The sequence below is a fragment of the Ictalurus furcatus genome, chromosome 16 (genome assembly GCF_023375685.1).
Source record: "Ictalurus furcatus strain D&B chromosome 16, Billie_1.0, whole genome shotgun sequence".
In the NCBI taxonomy this organism is placed as follows: domain Eukaryota; kingdom Metazoa; phylum Chordata; class Actinopteri; order Siluriformes; family Ictaluridae; genus Ictalurus; species Ictalurus furcatus.
Window position 1 is genome coordinate 8,611,578 of NC_071270.1, and position 8,051 is coordinate 8,619,628.

The window sequence follows — 8,051 nt, forward strand, 5'->3', positions numbered from 1 at the left end:
TCATGTTCAATATTAGGATTTTCAAAATAGAAATTCTGAAGCCACTGCAACAGATACTAAGTGACATTAGTTGACACTTATGTCATTTTGCTCACAGCTGGTTGGTCCAAGTTGGGTTTGAGTTTTCTTACCCAGAACATAACCTGCCCTGGAGTAGGTTAGCTGTGGAGCGCAAGTTACTCTGGTGATGAACACCAGTAAAAGCCCAGCCACTTTCATGGTACCTAAAACCCAGGCTTGGCACAAACTAAACTGAAACTTAACTGGCACTTAACTGGCTAACTACCTAAACTGGCTTCATGGTACAGGCCACCAGAAGTGTGCTGTCAAGCTACAGGCAGCTTAAGTGCGCTGAGTGCTCCAACACTCAGCGTGAGGGGGAAATACCTGATATTGAACACTTGACACAAAATGTCAATGAGTGGACACATGAATAATTTTAATAACTTTTGATGGCAGAGAAAGACAGAGAAATGGAGCAGCAGCGGGCACTTGGCTTGGTTGTGTTGTGTAACAGTTGGCTAGTTGGACATCTTCTTAACATCTTATTTTCTCCCAGTGTTTTGAACTCTTTAACCTTCCAGATCTGTCCTCTCCACACACAACTATAGGCAACTCACAGATCTTTTCCTCTCTGCCTCCCTCCCTCCTTCCCTTCCTCAAGCCCTCCCTCCCTCTCATGTATGTCGCACTTTCTCTTTCACCTCTTTCCGTCTGTGCTTTCCTCTTATTTGCCCGTCTTGTCTGTTGATCTCTTGTTCTCTCCATGTGTGCCTGCACACGTCTCTGAGGTGTTGCTCCTTTTTGGCAGTATGTGCTGCCTGTAGAGCTGTGCCTCTTCTGTGTCTCCTGGGTCCGCTTGGGTGCTCTCGCTTCAGTTCAACTAAACTGCCTGCATGTCTTTCTCCTTTACCTGGTATGTGCTCAAACCACTTTATTGTTTTAAACAGTTTATTTGAGTTGATATTTCACCAGGTATATTAAAATGGAACAGTGTTGCTTGTGTGTGTGTGTGCTCCTGATGATGAATGTGTAACAGTCTGTAAATACTTCCATAGTGTACCTGTTGTTTGCACAGTGATTATGGTGCATAAACAGAACATTTAATATAAAGTTCTCCTATGGTTAGGTTGGTTTTATAGCATGGAGATTTGTTTAAATTGAGTAAATTAGATATTTGATATGTGTACATGAAATATACATTTTAGTGTTCATATGTGTGTGTTCATAGTGGAACTGATTCCCCCAGCTCTCTCTCTCTCTCTCTCTCTCTCTCTCTCTCTCTTTGGTGTGTGTGGGTATTGTACACAGTGTTTGGGATTACTTGTCATTTAACAAGCACTATTGGAATTGTACTCACTGACCCTGTGTTTTGCTTAGGACACTCCCTCCCTCTCACATGCACTTCCCGCTTTTACTCCTTCTCTCGCCCTCTAACTGTCTTGTCTCTGTTGTGCACACAAACACTTGTCTTTTTCCCTCCCACCATTTTTTTCCTCTCCCCTCCTCCTTTGATTGTTTTTATATCAGCTCCTCCATGTCTCACTCACACTATCCTGCTCTGAACTGAGCTTTGTTGTTTAGATGAAACATATTTAGTGTTGACCACTAAATATCATATAAATTTACTGTAGTAAAAATTATTAATTTAGACAGAAGTAAATATCTGAGTATTAATATTCTTCGGGGCAGTGAGTTACTGAAGCCTTTCTGACTGAACACATGTATTGAACATTTGAAGCCATTTTGATGCATTTAGATAGTGGTTTTTGTGAATTTAATACTTTTAAGTTTCAGGGCAATTACTAAATATACAGTGCCCTCCACTAATGTTGGCACCCTTGGTAAATATAAGCAAAGAAGGCTGTGAAAAATTGTCTTTATCATTTAACTTTTTGATAAATTCACAAAAATACTCTGCTCTCATGGATATCAAACAATTGCAAACACAACACAGGTTTATCAAAAAAATCTTTGTGAAATATAGGTGTGCAACAATTATTGGCACCCCTATGAATTCATGAGAAAAATATATTTGAAGTATATTCCCTTGAAATTTTAGATTTTAGTACACCTGGGTGACTAGGAACAGGAAATTGTTCAACCATGACTTCCTGTTTCACAGGAGTATAAATGAGGTAACACATAGGCCAAATTCCCTTAGTGATTCATAGCATTGGGTAAGACCAAGGAATATAGTTGTGATGTGCGGCAAAATGGGAAGTGGCTATTTGAATATAGCAAAAGCATTGAAAAGGCCCATTTCCACCATCAGGGCAATAATTAAGAAGTTCCAGTAAACTGGAAATGTTATGACTCAACCTGGAAGAGAGTGTATGTATACAGTCTCAATGCACTGTGAAGATACATTGAGACAATGGTTCGAGTGGCCAAAAAATCTCCAAGGACCACAGCTGGAGAATTGCTGAAGTTAGTTACATCTTGGGGTCAGAAAGTCTCCAAAACTACAATCCAAAGTCACCTACATCACCACAAATTGTTTTGAATGGTTTCAAGAAAAACGCCTCTACTGTCATCCAAGCGTCTTCAGTTTGCCAGACACTACTGAACTTCAAATGGGATTGGGTTCTATGGTCAAAATAGAGCTTTTTGGCAATAAACAAAAATGTTTTTGGCAATAAACCTCTCTGGTTTTGGCACAAACAGAGAGGTAGCCATATGGCAAAGTACCTCATGCCCACAATTAAATAAGGTGATGGCTCTTTAATGTTTTGGATGTGTTTTTCTGCCAGAGGACCTGGACATTTTGGAAGGATACATGACATCATGGACTCTATTAAATATCAACATATATTACATTTATTCATTTAGCAGACGCTTTTATCCCAAGCAACTTACAAATGAAGATTTGTATTTCACAATATTAAATGAAATGAAAACCTGCCTCTGCCAGAAAGCTTAAAATGGGCCATGGTTGGATCTTCCAGCAGTATAATGATTCAAAGCATGCAACAAAATCAACAGTGACCACAAAATCAAGGTCCTGCCATGGCCACCCCAGTCCCCTGACTTGAAACCCATAGAAAACCTGTGGGGTGAACTGAAGAGGAGAGTCAACCTGCATGGATCTCAAAATCTGAAAGATCTGGAGAGATTCTGTATGGAGGAATGGTCTCAGATCCCTTGCCATGTATTCTCGAACCTCATCAGGCATTATTGGAGAAGACTCAGAGCTGTATTGTCTAAAAGGGTGCCAATTTTTTTTTGAACACCTATATTTAATAAAGCTTTTTGATAAACCTGTGTTTGTTTGTTATCCACGAGAGAAGAGTATGTTTGTGATTTTTTTTTTTAAACAAAAGATCAAAAGACAGTAAAGACAATTTTCACAGCCTTCTTTGCTCATTGTTACCGAGGGTGCCAATAATAGTGGAGGGGTGTCACGTAATAAGCGTAAAGGACATTAGGATGGATGCAAGTGCAGATAAGAGCTTTTACTTAATGAGAGGCAGGCAGACAAATCCAAAACATTAGACAATAGCGTGGTCAAAAAACAGGCAATGGGTGAGATGATTGACAAACAGGCATAAATGAGGTAAAACCAGAATCAAGAATGAGAGCAAACCAATAACACGTGAACCAAACATAACCGCTTGGTATACAGAAAAGTCACGTAATACTTCACAAAGTCATGGTGTTAGAACAGTCTCTTATATACTGTGGTTCTGAGTGTGTGTGTGTGTGTGTGTGTGCGTGAGATTGGATGCAGGTGTGTGTGATTAGAATGAGTGTGAGTGTTCTGTGTGTGTGAGTGTTCTGGGAATTGCAGTCTAATTGCAGAACGTGCAGTATGGGAAATGTAGTCACTGGTTTACTGTGATATGACAAGGGGACTGTAAATGGTGAAATAAATCTAGATTTTAAACATAAATATAATATAAATGTTATATATAAATGTAAAGATTAAATACAAAAATAAATCTTAAATGTAAATGCAGACGTTGGGTATGTCTCAACCAGCTCCCTAGTTTAGTAGTTAGGGCACTGATCAGGGAGTCAGCCATTTTAAGGGCTGTCAATTGCGAAATCCTTCCAGTGCACTGGAACATTTGCTCCCTAAGAAATCCCACAATGCACCGCAAAAACCAGGATGCATCTATGCTCACTATGTTCCCTTACTGGAAATGATTTAATGTTTTCTGAAGCATCTCAGCTTGAAAAAGATGGTGGGCGAGAGCCCAACTTCCATCTACAAATGTAAGTAGCTTGTTATTGTTGTTGTAGCTCTGAAATAATTACTTATGTTAGTAAGTAATTTTTAATTTACTTGATGTTCTATGTACTTATTATTTGAGTCTAATGACTTACGCATTTAATGATATTTTTTTTAATACACTAGCTTTCCTATGATTCTGCTTGACATATTATGACACAAATCCATATGCTTGAGCTAACAAATTTATATGATATATAAAACCTTTTAAGTTTTAAATTTTTGGAGATGTTTTACAACACGAGTCATGTCACTGGAAATTCAGTTATCAGTGTCCCAATGTGTAGTGAGCCAGGGTCCTTACCAGTGCCCAAACTCATGATATACACGATATACTGATTCACTACCTACTGAACTAGGGAGCTGGTTGAGACATACCCCTTAAATGTTTAGTTCAAATGCTAATTTCCCCTGCCTTATAGGAGTGTGTGTCATGGGAAAACACAGTGGTGGGAGGGTTGACAGGTTTACACCAGACAGTGCTAATTTTGGAACAAAGTTGAGGAAGTGAAAAACAAGTCCGCTGATGGAATTTTTGGGCATATTTAAAAACAATCAGCGGCTGCCAAGATCTTGTTTTAAAGCAAATCAAAATTAAATCAAACTGATTTCTACAAACATATGCTATGACAAAGGGAAAATTTTAATGCAGACGGTGTAAGATTAGTGAGTTTCCAGTTTTACACCATACTGTGCTAGATTAGGAACAATGTAGCCGGTGTAAAGAGCAAATATGTGGGTGGTTTTGAGAGAGTGGTCACGAATGAGGATAGGAATGTAACTTGAAACAAACCCCCACATTTTTACATACGTTTATGAAGTCATTTTCAGTGCTACAATAAAAATGTATATTCATGTATAGTGGATTATGCTATGAGTTACACAACAGTAACACATAATGCTTGTCTTGGTGCTACACACTTTTCAAAAGCACTGTTCTGCCTTCTTTCTCTCTTTTTTTAAAGGGTGGCTGAACATATGACATACATAATTCAGCCAAGCAGACATCAGTGAGTCAGCAGATCCTCGTTTGTGAACGAAATTTCACAACACAAACAACTGCCGATTCGTTCATTTCATTCACAAACTGCAAGTACCAGTTTGCACAGACACAGTAGGTCTACCACTGTTGTTCAGACTCAAAATAAGGGGTGTATTCTTTCAAAAGCAGGAAAAACCTGCCAAAGCAGTCACATGTTTTATATGGGTACGACTTAAGTGAACGAAAATATATGAGTCAGTACATGGAAGTTAACAAGAATGATTTGTTCACTTAAAAGATTTGTTCAAAAACACTGATTTGTACATGAACAAAACATGTACAGTGGGTTTAGGATGCTTGTTTGGGATCACACTGTCACTAGAACAACCGGTAAATCCTTAAATTAATCTCCACTATGAAATTACATACTTTTTACAGAAGTAGGTAAAAAGTGGTACTAGTGCTAGCTAAACTGCATAACTGACCATAGCTAGTGCTATGGGTGCTACCAACTTTTACATTTATTTGCTTTTATTCCATGGCTTTGAAATGATCAAATATTGTTGACTGTACAAAAGCAAACTGTGTAAATGCAATTCAGTTCATTCATGTGGAACCAATGTACACATTTGAATCAAGTAAATTCAATTAACATTTTTTGTCAGTCTAATGTCACAGACTAATTTCAGGATTTACCGGTTGTAGTGATGACATAGAAGTTCCAAATGAGTGTTCCGAATCAATCTTTGCACTCGGACGGATTGCTTACTGACTGACGGATGTTAGTAGTCCTGACAGCTACCCCCTTCCCTGAGTTGATGACCTGGTGGAATGCCTGGAGAGAGCCCGGTATCTCCACCTTGGACCCGATGAAGGGCTACTGGCAAGTCACACTGACGCCAGAAGCAAAGCCAAAAACCGCTTTCAGCACTGCCAGCAGCCACTGGCAGTACCGTGTTCTCCCCTTCGGCCTCTACAGAGCACCAGTGACCTTCCAGCGCCTGATGGACACCATCCTAAGGCCACACTGCCAGTTCGCTTGGACGATGTTGTCATCCACTCCTCCACTTGGTCTGCCCACCTCTATTACCTCGGGGAAAACCTTGGAAGCCTCTGGAAGGCCAGGCTGACGGCCAACACGAAGAAATGCCACCTGGAGCTGATATAGGCTCAATACGCCCGGCCCACATCAAAGAAACAGGTATGTGCCTTTCTGGGGCTGGTGGGGTATTACTGGAGATTTGTCCCTAACTTCTCTCTAGCTTCCCCCCTCTCAGACCTTACCAAGAATGGCCAACTGGACCGGTGCAGTGGACAGAGGAAGTGGAATGGGTGTTCCAGGCCCTCAAGCAGGCCGTCACTAGCTTGCCTGTCCTCAGAAACTCTGACTTCTCCCTACCCTTCACCATCCACACAGAAGCATCCGAGACAGGACTGGGGGCTGTCCTATCCCAGACCTTTGGTGAAGAGCACCCGGTCCTCTACATCAGCAGAAAGTTAACCCCTGCCGAGCAGAAGTATGCCACCGTGGAACAAGAAGCCCTCGCAATAAAGTGGGCCATAGAGGAACTACAGTACTACCTGGCAGGGCACCATTTCACCCTAGTCACGGACCATACTTCCCTTACAGTGGATGGCCCGGGCAAAAGACATGAATGCCAGCTTGACCTGGTGGTTTCTCTTGTTGCAGGACTTCTCATTCCAGGTCCAGCACTGAGCAGGGACCCAGCACAGAAATGACGATGTCCTCTCAAGAAGGCATGCCCTCCTGACCCAACTCTCACCAGCAGTAGGCTCGGAGCTGTAATACCAGACCTGCAGCCCACACACACAACACGGTGCCATTTAAGCACCCAGTATGTTTTGGGCAGCAAGAGAACACATGGATGCACTGGCAGTGAATGATTGGAGCGGCTTCTCCTCACCATTCTGCAGAAGAGCAGCAGCTATAAAAGTTCACAGCAGGCAGAGAGGGGTGAATACACTCTCCACATACATGTGTAGTAACGTGGCATCTTCTCTCTCTCTCTCCCCACAGATGCTGACATCGACGACAAAGAAGAACAACCCAGAGAAGAAGCTCTCCGGCTGTGCTGCGCCTCTCAACGGCAGCCTCGGCCTGCTCCACGCCTCCTGGGTCCCGCCTCATGGCTGTGCCAGCCCATAAATCACTCCCCACGCCGGGAAGACAGCGATACCTACCTCCACATAGAGCACCTTTACATCTCCACTCCAGCACCCGAACTGAAATAAAAGCACTCCTTTTGCACCACCTCCGCCTTCATAGTGTCTGTGTTCTGCCTATCCCAGCCCTCAAGGCCATAATTGGTAAGGTAGGAATTTGGTTTAAACTGCATTACTAATCTTGAAACCTATTTTTATTATAGTATACTGGAGTAGACTTTATAGAATGAATGTTTAGCTGACAAATGTGCTACATTTGAATCCATTCTATAATAATAACTGCTTTAATTACAAATCAAGGATCCCAACAATGCCAAGTAAATTTGGGCTTCCCTACCTCTCTATCATCCTCTCTCCCTCTTTGAGCTTGCAACCAAAAGGCAGTCATAACAACCAAACAGAGAATTTATAATCTAAAAAGAAGTAAAAAATTGATAAGTGAGGTGATGACTTGACAGTAGGTAACATCATTTAACTTTCTCACCTGAAATTAGCTGTATTGTTAAAAAAAAAAAAAGACTAATATATATATATATATATATATATAATATTAGCGATGCACCAATGCTAAATTTCTCAGCCAATACTGATAACCGATTATTCAGTGATATGGGATGATACCGATAACCGATGCCAATAGTTCTGTCTTTT

The 8,051-nt window shown here is 41.1% G+C and overlaps 1 long non-coding RNA gene across 1 annotated transcript; it reads left to right on the top strand.

Annotated features, from left to right (window-relative positions):
* Positions 1-677: 677 nt before the first annotated feature.
* On the top strand, positions 678-6,611 carry LOC128620433 (uncharacterized). The gene is made up of 3 exons (XR_008388142.1): positions 678-916; positions 5,200-6,417; positions 6,494-6,611. It is a non-coding gene; the product is annotated as an uncharacterized LOC128620433 (long non-coding RNA).
* Positions 6,612-8,051: the final 1,440 nt, after the last annotated feature.